Source organism: Orbicella franksi, chromosome 3 (assembly GCF_964199315.1).
Source record: "Orbicella franksi chromosome 3, jaOrbFran1.1, whole genome shotgun sequence".
Lineage (NCBI taxonomy): Eukaryota > Metazoa > Cnidaria > Anthozoa > Scleractinia > Merulinidae > Orbicella > Orbicella franksi.
The window spans coordinates 6,795,522-6,809,508 of NC_138147.1; the positions used below are offsets into that span (position 1 = coordinate 6,795,522).

A 13,987-nucleotide genomic window follows, 5' to 3' on the forward strand; every position below is an offset into this window, starting at 1 on the left:
GCTCATAGCAGGAGCATCCTGCTCATAGTTAGTCTTCTTTGGTGCCATTTTTGAGGGGGTTTTTGTGTAAAAAAAATAAAAATATCTCTTAGTCAGTGAGTCTGGGGTATGTTATCATCAGGTCAATGAATCAATGGATGAGTGAGAGATGTGTGTATGTCACACCAATCAGATTGGAGCTACTATAAACAACCAATCAAATTGTCACTTGTTAAGGTGAATCATGTGTGTGGAGATTTCATCCTGATTTTAGAACGGCCATCTTCGTTTTTCTACAAACAGAAGCAAGCATTTTTCTGACATTTCCGATGCTTCATTTACTATGTTTGAGCTCAGGACTTTGTGGATGGGTTTCAAAAGAGTTGACAGAATTCGGCGTCGACAAAACCTGGATCGGACCGGACCGGATCACGGATCGGATCACGGACCGGATTACGGATCGGATCACGGATCGGATCACGGATCGGATGAAGGAAAAAAATCCAAAATTTTGTTGAGCAAATTGCACTAGAGTGACTACTGTGAGCAGAACGTTTTATTTAATTCAGGTGTGATATTCCTTTATTCTTTTATAATATCAAGCCAACTGGGAGCTGGTCACAGATCAATTTTTTTCAGGCTGTTGGGTTTTGATTGCGATGATCAATCATGTCTTCATATCTTTCTCCGCAGTTCAGATAAATGATATTTCGTGTAATCACTTGCATCAAAGGTAAACTGTCATAAAACGAGTCAGTATGGTAATAATAGGACGAACGTATGAATAGAAACACAAAACCTAAAAACACTAAAAAATTAAACACCTGATGATTTCAAACAATTTCCGTTTTTGAGACAAGTTTATACTTTTACAAGATGTGGGTTTGGAATACGATATTTCGCACTGGAATAAAACGAAACAAACCATTTGTATTTCAAGGAAATATAGCTGTTTTTCAAAAAATTCTAGGAATAACATCGATAGTGTGAACGATAACGCAACCCGAGAATAAACAACATTTTAGGAGTTACGTCACAATTTTTAGAGTTATTTTTAGGGTTGTAAAGAGCTGCCTTTAAATGGAATAAAACCTTAAAATGATCGTGTTCTAGGATAGAAAACACTTAAGAGGCAAGAACAAATCAAAACGGAATGAGGATCGTTAAGGATGGCAAAGATTAACGGGGATTGCAAATGACGAACTTGAAAAACTAGGCTAGTTTTTTCAACATGTGCAAATCGTGACGTAGCTCCTTCAAAGCAAGTCATGTCCTTAAGCTTTCGTACGTAAGTTTTCTCATTAACTGTATTGTGTGTAACGCCAACTGTAACGCTCACATCTGACACGAAAATGTAGCCGAGAATTAGCCACTGAAAACAATTTCAAAAACGAGAATGGGAGGTTCACGCAAGCTTCGAGCCAACTAACGTTCAAATATAACTACATCTGCCTGTTCATTACAATTTAAATTCGTCGTAAATTAGGCGCTTATGGGGCTTTTTAAATGACCTCTTGTCATTCTCTGTAATTAACATGTCATTGCGTCAAATTCGGGATTCTTATTTTCATTTAACATATTTTAGTTTTCCACTTTTATTTTTTATTTATTATTATCTTATAAACGGTTTGATTTTTGTTTTTGATTTTTTTTTTTCTTTAAAACTTTGTTTTTTTTTTTCTGTGATCCGATCCGTGATCCGATCCGTGATCCGATCCGTGATCCGATCCGGTCCGATCCAGGTTTTGGCGACGCCGGACAGAATTCGATAATCAGCCGAAGAATCATAGTCGAATACACTAACATGTCATCAACGCTTTGAACCGGGAAATTTTGAATAAAGCAAGTCTTAGCCGCTCAGTAACTTCTCAATTCTAGGACAGGAATGATTGCTCTTAGTGCAAAATGTACATTGGGATTTCATCCATGATGGTATTCCCCAGGCTCCCATCAATATTATTTGCATGACGTGCAGTTCACAAAAAAAGAATTGAGTCCAAACCATTTATGTTTGCGCAAAATTTTTCAGTTTGTGAATGCAAGTTTCAGTTAAGTAACGCTGTTCACAGAGTAACACTGTCTTCTCGATGAGACATTCCTTGGAATTGATACCGAGATATATACTCATTTAAGTGGTTTTCTCTGTCAAAACCAAAGAAATTACAGACAGCTAGTTATGAATTGGTTGCAATTAAAACTGACGAATCATTGACTCTTGTTCACACAGTCAGAATAAACAAACAAGCAGCCAATCTAGCGGCAAGTCCAGACCAAATCTAAGGGCTTTTAAGGGCCTGTTTACAAAGAGGGAGGGTGACCCTAGTAAGCAGGTTAAGCCTAGCTGGAGGGCAAAAGATAGCCCGGGTTTACAAGCAAACTTTCACAGGTAACCCTACAACCCAGGACAACTTGATGCGTGGTTACACTCAAAGCTTCTGGAAACATTATTAGAAAGTTAACCCAGGTAGGCGGGTTAATCCTACCTGGAATGTTTACAGGGAGAAAGTTAACCCGCCTGCCTGGGTAACCCTAGCACGCAGATAGGGTAATCCGCCTACCTGGGTAACCCTAGCTGCCTTGTAAACCTGACAAAGAAAAAAAATAGGAAATGTGTGAGTGCTAGGGTAACCCGCCTGCTAGGGTAACCCTCTCTCCCTATAAACAGGCCCTAATTCACACACAAAAAAAATAACTCTTGTATTGCCATGCTTGCACACTAACCCACTAAATTAAAACCAAAATTGGAAATCTGCCATCCCTGCATTAATTTCTCTCACACGTAAAAGTAACTCAAACTGATTATTCATGCAATTCGTACAATCACAAAATACCATGCAGATAACTGAGGCAGTACCACTTGTATTTATTTCCATTTTTATTTTTTATTGACCTTTCAGCTGCAACATTTTATGAGTTTTTGAACAAAGAATCTTAGGTATATTACTGGCCATGTAAAATTATGATTTGCAACTACCTGGATTAGGAAAGACCTCATTCAAATTGTTTCTCTGAATATACATCATTTCTGCAACATCAGTCCATTTGTCAAAATTAAAGTACAATCATTTAACATCAACTTGATAGCGAAAAACTACATTCAAATCTTATTTCAACACACAGTTGCACCAATAATACAACTACAAAACTAGTTTCATTTATGACCTCTTAATTTAGTGCCCATAACAGATTCAAATCCAAGGTGACCTCATGTAACCATGCATGAAAAATAAAACTTGATACCACAAGTTAAACTATAAGTAATTTTCATTTTTTATTTCAGTCTATGTATTTATTTATTTACTGGTTTATTTCTGTCTTATTATTATTGTTTCTATCTGGTTATATTATTGTCAGTTGTTATTATTCAGTATCAAGTTTTATTTTTCATGCATGGTTACATGAAGTTATCCCAAATACAAATCTTTACTGGCAACCAACTGAAGAGGTCACAGATGAAACAAGTATTGAAGTTGTATACACTATGTAACTATGTATCGACGCAAAATTTGAACGAAGCTTTCCCCAAATCAAGATGCTGCTCAGTAATCATACTTTCTTGCTTTAACAAGTAGAACTTTGTAAAGGAGGCTGTTGTACATGGTTTACATGTATATGTTCCCACAACGTCCATAGAGGGGTGAAGCCACATTTTTCTATGTTTTCTTCCTTAAAGACTAGAGCAGGGCTTGATTGATGATTGCTGTAATTCTCATCACTGATTTGATTGATAAGAGACTGGCACTGTAAGGAGAAAACCGGTGGTTGATCACTTGGCCATCTCAGTCACATTTGTCCAACTGTATAAATGCCACATACTCAACAACCATTTTTTGAAAAAAAGTACTTGTTCCTTCAATCACTGATCTCCATTGCTTTCCATTTCTAACAGTTTGGAAGTGATTATGTTTATTGCATTTAGTGTAATGGTGAGTTGGGAAAGGCTTGACCGTCTTCTAAGGATTGTGTTAGACTGAGATCCAGTGGAATAGAACCTACAAAGAAGGAAAAAAATATTTTTTCAAGAGCTGAAAGCAAGATATAGCTAGACGACTCTCCTCTGTGAAAACTGACTGATTCCAATGTCAAATTGAACACGTCACATCAGTGGGAAATTTCTGCAATTTGCAATGACCCCTAAGCCTAGACTACATCACAAACAGTTTGTTGTGTGCTTTGACTTTGATAAGCTTAACAAAACAAAGAATTTGATTGACATTCCTTAAGCTTCCAGCAAACAAGACCATTGCATTTCCAGAAATATACTTCACTGCTTCAATGATACTAAATTTAAATATGTAGACAAGTGCAATACATTGTGAAAAGACCATTTTCCATGAAACATGATCTAGATTGCCCCTCACCGGTCTATCCCCTTCCTGTGTATTCACCTATGATAGAAACTATTTTTACCTAAACATGGAACATCACAGCTCTTTGCCAAGGCTTCACCTCCTCCTTTTGAAACACTTTTGTGCATTCCTAAAAGAAAGAAATTGGAATATTATTTCACACTGACGATGAAGGTACACTATAACAGTCAAAAGTACAACAAGTTATACATGTAGTATAGTAAATATTCTTTTTAATATCATGTAAAGGAATAGCCCCCTTCACACATGCATTTTGCATGGACTTGTCAAGCAGTGGTTCCTTCCAGATACTGTAGGTGTGCACTGAAAGGTCTTAAAACCCTGACCGTATTTAAAGATGAAGCAAAAGATACTGATACTCTGTTTAAGGCCCAAACCAAGAAAAATGGTATCCGATTCAAGGAAAAAACAAAAACTGTGAATGGCATGAATGGGTCAGCTGTATTTCACTTCTGTGACACTGGAAGTTTAAAAGCATCAAGTATAGAACTTATTTTCTGTTTAGCCGGGCATTTACACATTGCAATGTTAGCAGACACAATATAGGTAGATACCCTGTCTAAAGATCACTGTGAACGCAATTAATGTCAACAGGGACAAAAATGATACCCTATTTAAGGATTGAGAACCTCAAAAATTATACCCTATCCCATGACACAAATCTACATAGCCCATACATGGGAGTACCCCCCCCCCCTTGGGTGTTTCCTCCAAAGAGCATCTGTATAGGAGGCTAACACTTACAATACAATGAGGACAGACAAATCCACTCATATTCTCTGCCACTCTAGGATTGGGATTTTAATTTTCTTGCAGAATGTTGGACCGTTCTCTTCTGACGTCAGACACTGTCACGCCCTGAGAAACAACAGAAATGTTATTCAAAAATCCATGAAAATGCCAAGTATTACATACTAGTTCATTCTGGTAAATGTCTTGCAAATCTTTATTAAGCAATTGAAGATGGAGAATTATCCCATGCCCAGGAACAACTCCTGATATTTTTCTTTGAGAACAAAGGGAAAAAAATGAGGGTTAAAATTTCAAAACTGAAGACTAATTTTGCCAATCAACTGATACTAAACTAATCTTAGGTTTTGACCAAACAATGATTAGAGCCGATTCCACCTGAATTGATTGGCTATTAAAAGGCTAGTAAATGCCCAAGTGAAAGGCTGGCCTTTCTTCAATGCTCTCAGGACTAAATCAACAATGTATTATGTAGTCAGAATACACAAATCTTAGCAAATGTTAACTTTCCGAAATCTGAATAAGGCTTACTAATAATTGACAACATTTATAAATAAGTACTTTAATATGCATACCTGAGGGGTAGTGACAAAAATTGCTCCATCTGGATTGGAATGTCACAGATTTTCTACTGACTGTAATCATTTATGTGCTCATCAGATGTTCCTGGATTGAACAAAACCAATTTTAGAACACAGCAATAATGATAGGATTACACTGCATACTACAAAATGACTGTTCACTATTGTACTATCAGCAAAGTTAACAATCAAAAGTATATCTACTCTGATCAGGGGAGGTCAACTCCAGTCTCCTAGTATGGAGTATTGTTACCTCTCCCTTAAATGTCCTTAATTGGGAGCTAGCCTACTGCTGGATGCCCCCTTGTATCCCTGTATTTTTGCAGGTCAGGTTGGCCAACAACTTGTTAGTACTCATTTCTCCTCCTATGTGATGAGAGACATTGCAAGTCAAGTCTCTAACCTAAGAATGCAGTACAAAGACCCATGAACAGGCCTTGACTCCAGACTTGTTGATCTACAGTGTATGACATTAACCACTGGGCCACTGTCCCTCACACATCAGTACATCACAAGCCTCTGAAAATACCATTTTACATACATGTAGTTGTCATACCTGAAGGTGTATCAGTAAGCTGGAAATCCAGGTCACCCCAACACATATCCGATAGAAACTACTTGATCATTGCTAAAAAAAAAAAAAAAACATACCAGTAACTGTCACTTGAGAACTCAAAGAAGTCTACAGAATCTGCTCCATTTTAAAATCATTAATAAAAGCACATTGCAGACAGTATGGTGCACTGCTCTGGAACAAAGTTGTTTTTAAATAATAGTAAAACATTTTGCTGATTTCAAACATCTTCCTTTCATTCAAAAGCTCAGAAAAGCCACAGTGTTTCCAGAAGTAGTTGCATAACTTTTGTACAAATAGTGTAGTGTCACGTAAAAAATTTTGTAATTTATATATCAACTAGACGTAATACTGCCCCTAAAAAAGAAAACTAAGTATTGTTTGCTCACTATCAATAAAGCCTAATTACGGCTACCTTTAGTTAGAAAACATATTTTTTTAGGTTTCCTACATTTTAAACTAAGGTAATTTTGTGCATTACAAAAAATGACTCAACATGTGGTGGCACAGCTCCTTGAAGTGATTTCAGGAGAGTTTCACTGATGGTGAGACACTCAGATCTAGCTTTGATTAAAAAGCTTGAACAGGTAAATCAAAAAATATGTATTAAGTAAAGAGCATAAAGGAATAAATACCATTTTCCTTAGGTCCTCTCCACAAGACAGCATCACTTCTGTTATTTAACAAGAAACCAGTTGACATAACAGCCAGTCGTTGGTCCTTGTCTGTGTAAACTGGAACCCAACTAAAAAGAAAGGTTCACTGTCAGTGGTCTTTAGAAAATACTTGTAAACATCTTCGACAAGGAATGTAGGCAAGCTTTGATGTCAATAACATAACAGCTGATCCTATAAAAAAATTTAGAAAGTGAAGTATATATATGAAAAGTGTAATAATTAAAACACTGGTCTAGAGCATTTATACTACAAATAATCTAAATTTTGTGAATTAAAAGACTTCCCAAGGCCAAGCAAGTCCACCCACAAAAGTTACAAGGACGTGAGGTACATGTGGTGGCCCCTGACAAACCAGCATTCCATGTAGGAGAAGCTGCAATACTTCAAGTCAGTTTCTTGCTATCATACTGGAGATATGGAATTCTCCTGTATTGAGCCACCAAAGTTCAAAGACACTCTTTTACTGTTACACATTAAACACAAGTGTGAGTGTTGTTACACAATATAGATTAAAGTATATACATAATGTAGTGAATGGCTCCCACAGAAATTAAGGCTTCAGAAGATGATTCTTTATATTATCACTTACCCAGCAGAACACTGGTGTATATCTTTTCCCTCTACAGTCATCATCCTTGGAATACTTGGTCCACACAAGTCAACATGCAGTATGCCAACCTGGAAGATAAAGAGGTAACACAAAGATTAGCCATTTATCGTGATCAAAGCAGTACTGCTATAATAATACATTTTACAAGACACTTCTCTGTTACCAATGGCAGATCCACAGATTTTCACCGGGGTGACTCTGGGGTAAGGCAGGGAAAGACAGAAGGTGCTGGGAAGAAGGCAAAGTGAACATTTTGAATCCAAGACAGGATTTTTCCCTAAGCGCCGCCAGTTCACATATCATGTGGCCAATACCATAAATATTCTGATAACAAATCTCTCTCCCAAACATAAAACAAGAGCAATCCAAAACATAGAAAATTTTCTGATAAAGCTTCTTCACCCCCCCCCCCCCCAGCCCCTCCCACTGCGTATGAATCAATGCCTTAATGCAGGTAAAGGTAAGTTGGCAGAATGCAAAGATTTCAGCTTACCTTCTTTCCTTTGCTGTAAAGAGTCCATGCTATCTGTGTCGTAAACAGTACTTTTACCAACTCCTCCTTTATCAACTAGAATCACATGCTCACGTGCTCCGACTGACCTGAAATTTACAAACAAAAACCACATTGTTACTCAGTGAGAATTACAGTCAGCGCCTTCGCTGTACTTGCCTACTTGGACTCTAGAGAGAGAGGACAATTCCAACAATGTCGCTAAGCATGCGTCTTTAGCGGTGATGGACAAAACACTGACCCCCAATCCATGGACCACCCCCAATGGACTTATACCAAAAGGGACCAGCTTAAAATGGACTACCCAAAAGGACTACCCTAAGATGGGCTACCTCTAAAAATAATATAATAACGCCAGCATAATATAACAATAATAAAGCTAGCAACCAGTGCTTTTCTCAAATGCATTGTAAACATTCAGATTCAGGCTGTTTGCTTACAAATTATTTTGGACACATTTTCCAGCGCTTTTTCGTGGAGGAAGCTTGAATTGTATTCGAAAAATACCATAAAAGGACTTATACTTCGGCCTAGTTTTACCTCAAAGAAAAAGAATAAATACACCCTTTGTGCAAACAGCAATTTTTAACACATTCGTTGCACGACAATACTCACCGTCCGCCATCTTGAATTTGAGAAGGAAACTGCTGATCATCCCTTGGTACAGTCGGCTCAAGAAGCTTTCCCGCTAGCTGAAAGGTCATCCTCGGAGACCCAGGAGCAGTTAGTCGGGACGACGCGATATTTTCGGGCGACGCGATATTTTCAGGCGAAAGTTTACATCAAGAAGTAAACTTTCGCCCGAAAATATTGCGTCGGCCGAAAATATCGCGTCGTCCCGATTAACTGCCCCTGGGTCTCCGAGGATGCTGAAAGGTTGGCGTCAAATGTCAGTCATCTTCCGCCTTCAGCCTAATCGCCCGGGGATTAAGCTGAGGGTGGGAGATGACTGGCATTCCAGGCTACTGAAATATATGTGCAAAACCACAAATGGGGTCAGGAACCGCGGAGGGGGAGGAAGGGCTATGGCCCTGCCACTTACTTGATTGGGTTGAGTTGTTTAGGGCTTCAGTCCAGATGACATGAATTTTGCTACTAGAAAGTAACAAAACGGCGGAACAGTGATCCCTTATGGGATAATTATATCCCACGAGTCATCTGAATTTTTCGATATAAAAACAAGCCTTCAGGTGAGTGTGTATACTAAGAAAATACAAGTGTCTTGTGGGATATTCCGCGGAAAACCACTCGAAAGAGACAGACAGTGCTCGACTTCCCGAAATAGTCGGATTACCGAAGATGTTCGAAAACGTACGATTTCCCTAGCGGTTACCGAAGATGTTCTATTTGCCGAATTAGTCGGATTTCTGAAGATGGTCTGCTTTGGCTCTAAATTGATTTTCCTAACTAGTCAGATTTCCGAAGATATTCTGCACATGCTTCGACAGAGCTCGTCTTGCCGAAATAGTGGATTTCCGAAGATGTTCGACACTCTTCGATTTTCCCAGAGATTACCAAAGATGTTTCATTTTCCGAATTAACAGAATTTCCGAAGATTATCTTCTTTGGAAGTGTTACTCGATTTTTCCCAATCACTCGGATTTTCGTGGAGGTTACCGAAGGTTACCGAAGATGTTCTCTTTGTCGAATTAGTCGGATTTCCAAATATTGACTTCTTCGACAATGTTCGATTTGCCATATAAGTCGTGTTTCCGAAGGTATTTTGCGCATGATTTGACAGTGCTCGATTTGCCAAATTAGTCGGATTTCCGAAGATGTTCAACAAAGATTACCGAAGATGCTCTTTTCGCCGAACTAGGCGGACTTCTCCGACAGTGCTCGATTTTCCGAATTAGTCGGATGACCGAAAGTACCGAAGATGTTTGACAACGTTCCATTTTTCTAGGAAGTCCGAAGTTTACCGACGGTCACAAAAGATCGGATGAGTAAATAATGAATGATACCGTGAGTGAGTTCCTGTCTTCATTTCCAGTTCTAGCTACAATGCGTTTAGGCACAGTTCGGAGGATTCAAACACACATAACGAGGCTTCGATTGACTCCGGAATAAACGTGGTATCGAGTCCAATCAAAAGTTAGAAATAGTCATAGAGAGCTATTTTTCACGCATTCCAAGAATCTACAGCCCTATATTGCTTGACATAGCCACAGATAGGCCTATATAGCTCTACACAACTATATACTTTCATACAATTGAGCTGATATGGCCCTACCGAGAGCCGTACATCTTCCTGATAGTGACACAAAGTCCTTAGTAAACTCATATAACCATATACCACCAAACTTTAAGCTTGGTTACATTCCAGAAAATAACTTTAAAGTACAATGCCATTCAAAACCTTGCAAAGTCCTACAGAACCATACATAAATAGATATTACCCATTGTTTTACATAGTCCAGCATAGCATTACATATAGGTTATTGACTAAGCGTAAGGTCAAGAGGACTGCTGGATATTAGCCAAGTTCTTTGTTCGTTGAGGCCAGGAAATCGCACAGACTTCGCCGTAGAGAACACCACAAGGACGCAGACAGCAACTTTTTTCTGTCTTATGTAATTTATAACAAGTCAATAAACTGTTTAGAAACAACAAAAGAAAATAATCAGTAACTTAACTACAACCCCACAAATTTTAGCGTAACTTCATCACTATTCATAAATTTTCTTTTCATGACGAAGTTCTTCTCATTCTCGATTAACCCAATAACTAAATTTCTTCTTCATGCAGAAAAGAGAAAGACAACAAGCAAACGCTGCTTAAGCACACTTGTCCACTTTGATGTAAGAACTACTCCTGACCTTGTCAGTGCTTCTAGAGGTAAAATAGTGTAATATCAATTCAATAGCCAATGGCATTATTGCTTTATAGGAACATGAATTGCTTAAAGCTGAATACTAAACAGGAGATAGAGGCTCATCTGCTCCAATTCGTGGTTGATCATACAATCGGATATTGTGTCCACATTTCTTCCTTCCTCTAAGTTATTGAGGAGTACAACTAGCTCTCGAAAAACCCAGATCAAGTGTTTATTCATTCTTTTAGAATTTTTACTGCAGAAAAAAAACAACAACAACAACAACAGAAACGACAACCTGCAGCCCCAGCTTGAATACAGACACAGTCCTCGGGGGGTCCATATGAGCCAGAAGCGCTGAGGCAGTACAGGAACGGTCAGAAATCAACCACCCTATTCCGACACTCCATCCAGACTCATGTTTCCAGTGGATTGTCGCATGGTACTCATGATACCTGCGTGCTGTGTCCAACAGGATAGGTTTCCAACTTGCGAGCACGGAATGACTAGTCGACCTCTCGACTGCAACCACACCTCTGGACGTGAAAGTAAAACAAGCACTAAGAGGAGCGCACGAAACTCTCCACCCAGCTTAGGAATGCGTATTGCCGTCTGCGATCATTCCGCTTTTAAAATGGACATTTTATTAGCTCGTTTTAGCACTGATCTCGGATTTTTTTAAGAAACAAGTCGATACCTGTGTCCTTATTTACTTATCCTATCGTTACCAGAATTGTCCTCAGCCGGGTTGCTCTCAGGAAAGACTTTTCCGCTTTCCATCTCACTGGAAGGTCTTCTCAAATTTCCTGTTTCCTTGAATTCATCTGTTCGAGACATTCCGCCCAGGAATCACTCCAGTTTTTCCACAGTATGGATCCTTATAAGCCACCACTGAACCAGGCTGATGATCAGTAGACTGATATGCATGCAATGTACGTACTGCACAGTAATCAGCGCTTCAAGGACTAATCTAGAGAAAAACAGGTGTTTAGATTAATAATTCACAAAGGAAAACTAAGTTTAAACGTTTTATAATTACATGTTGTCTTCGGTCTCTTCGTATCCTGTCACAAAGAGTTTTTATGAAAAATGAAACTTATTTACGAAGAGTGGTAAGGGTAAATGTGCGAGAGTCATCTCCTCGGATAAAGTAACTGCTTTCCATACACTCGATTTCTAACTCAAGCATTTTAATATAATTTTCAGATCATTGTTCCACGGTTCTGATGTTGAAGCTTTCCTAGGAAAATTAAACATTGAGTTTTTGCTGGCACTGTGAATTGTTGTTGAGCCAGAAAGTCACTGAGAGTAACTTTCTTAAGAGATTGTTTAGTCTTTTAAAATATCATATGACCAGTAAAATGGCCAGAAATGGTTCTAGAATAAAGTTTAATCCATTTGCTGATTATAGAGAACGAGAAACTCGTCCTTACCTTTAAGAACGCTTTTTCCTCTCTTATCTGTCTTCGCATACTTCAACATGGTGACTGCATCTAAATGTCTCACCGGTGAAGAAGAAATTAAGGCGGATTGCATCGTTCAGCATCGGTCATCCGGCCTGTTTGTCGGTTGCCACTAAAGATTAGTACAGTGCAGTTCTGAAATGTCCTAACTGGTGAAAACCGCAGAGCCCAGCAATGCTTGAATCAAACCGTTTGAAGGATCGTTGCCATCTTGCCAAGCGAGCTTTCAGTCTCATGGCTTCAGGAAACTTGTTCACATGAAATGAAATGCTCAGTGTTTAAACCAAACTCGATGTAACCTTTAAAAGCTTCGCTCGCATAGCTAAAAGTCAGCAAACCTGACGCGAAGTGGATACAGCTCAAAGTGAACTAAACGTCGGTTGAGAAATTTGAAAATGAAATTTGGCTTAGGTGCGCATGGACCAAAGGAAACTGTGTCGTTAAGTTTGAATTTCATTATCAAATGTGTGAATTTCTCGCGCATAGCAAGGAATTGATAATACGTTTTGTAAAGTATCAAATCAGTGCATTTAAGTTTTCATTGCATCATTTGCATAACAGGCAAAGTATTACTTCAGAGACCACTGATTGCCTTTTAATTCCCTTGGCGTTAGTTTCTAAATGTACTGGTGCATTTTTCATCTCGCTTTTGGCCGCATCACATTACGTTGATTTTAAAACCGAAGAAGACCGAAAATCTCTCAACGTATAATTATCAAATTCACAAAAACTCAGGTTCTTTACTTAAATACGATACTCTATAATATTTATGAAATATTATAATATTTATGAAATATCAAACTGTATGAATACACGAATTGCGTTCAGAGGGCGCTCACGCTTGCATGATTATTTTACTCTAAATTTATTTATTGTTCAAGATAATTTGCCCATGCGGGACAAACTTGTCTCAGTCACAAAGCTAGTACCTGAGCCTTCGCTCTCTAAACCAGCGGTCGAGAAACAAGAACCAATCCATGTCATAGTACTGCAAGGTCACAAAGCCGATGTGAACTCATATTAAAGTTAAAATTAACTTGGCAGAATATCCTTCTTAGATTGACTGACTGGAGATAATATAATATCTAGGCTAGACTGCTTTTAGTTGTTTTTTCCTACACCTTTACTGAACCCCGAAAAACAAAACAGTGTGAAATGCCCTAAATTCGCTATCAGGCGGAATGGAGTCGGCACATCCGTGTTGCGCTGTTAACTTTTTTCCTCGCAATATAGCTACTACAATTAAGCTTGACAATTCTACAGTTCGACTCTGCTCCAGGCAGAAAGTGACACTTCCGAAGCTACTTGAAACATGGGTCGCCTTCTGCCATTAATTAAGGGCCTGTTTATAATGAGGGAGGGTTACTCTAGCGAGCGGGTTAACCCTAGCTGGAGGGCAAAAGATAAGCCGGGTTTACAAGTAAAATTTCACAAGTATGGTTACCCTACAACCCGGGACAACCTTAACGCGCGGTTACACTCAAAGGGTATGGAAACAATTAGAAAGTTAACCCGGGTAGGCGGGTTAAGGGCCTGTTTACAAGGAGGGAGGGTTACCCTAGCAAGCGGGTTAACCCTAGTTGGAGGGCAATAGATAGCCCGGGTTTACAAGCAAAATTTCACAGGAAGGGTAACCCTACAACCCGGGACAACTTAA

The 13,987-nt window shown here is 38.8% G+C and overlaps 1 pseudogene across 1 annotated transcript; it reads right to left on the minus strand.

Moving 5' to 3' along the window:
* Positions 1–1,777: 1,777 nt before the first annotated feature.
* On the minus strand, positions 1,778–8,307 carry LOC145480968 (cytosolic Fe-S cluster assembly factor NUBP2 homolog; annotated as a pseudogene). The gene is made up of 8 exons (XR_014048574.1): positions 8,035–8,307; positions 7,521–7,609; positions 6,890–6,999; positions 6,237–6,308; positions 5,675–5,765; positions 5,094–5,207; positions 4,390–4,458; positions 1,778–3,971 (listed from the first exon to the last, which is right to left on the minus strand). The product of XR_014048574.1 is annotated as a cytosolic Fe-S cluster assembly factor NUBP2 homolog (transcript).
* Positions 8,308–13,987: the final 5,680 nt, after the last annotated feature.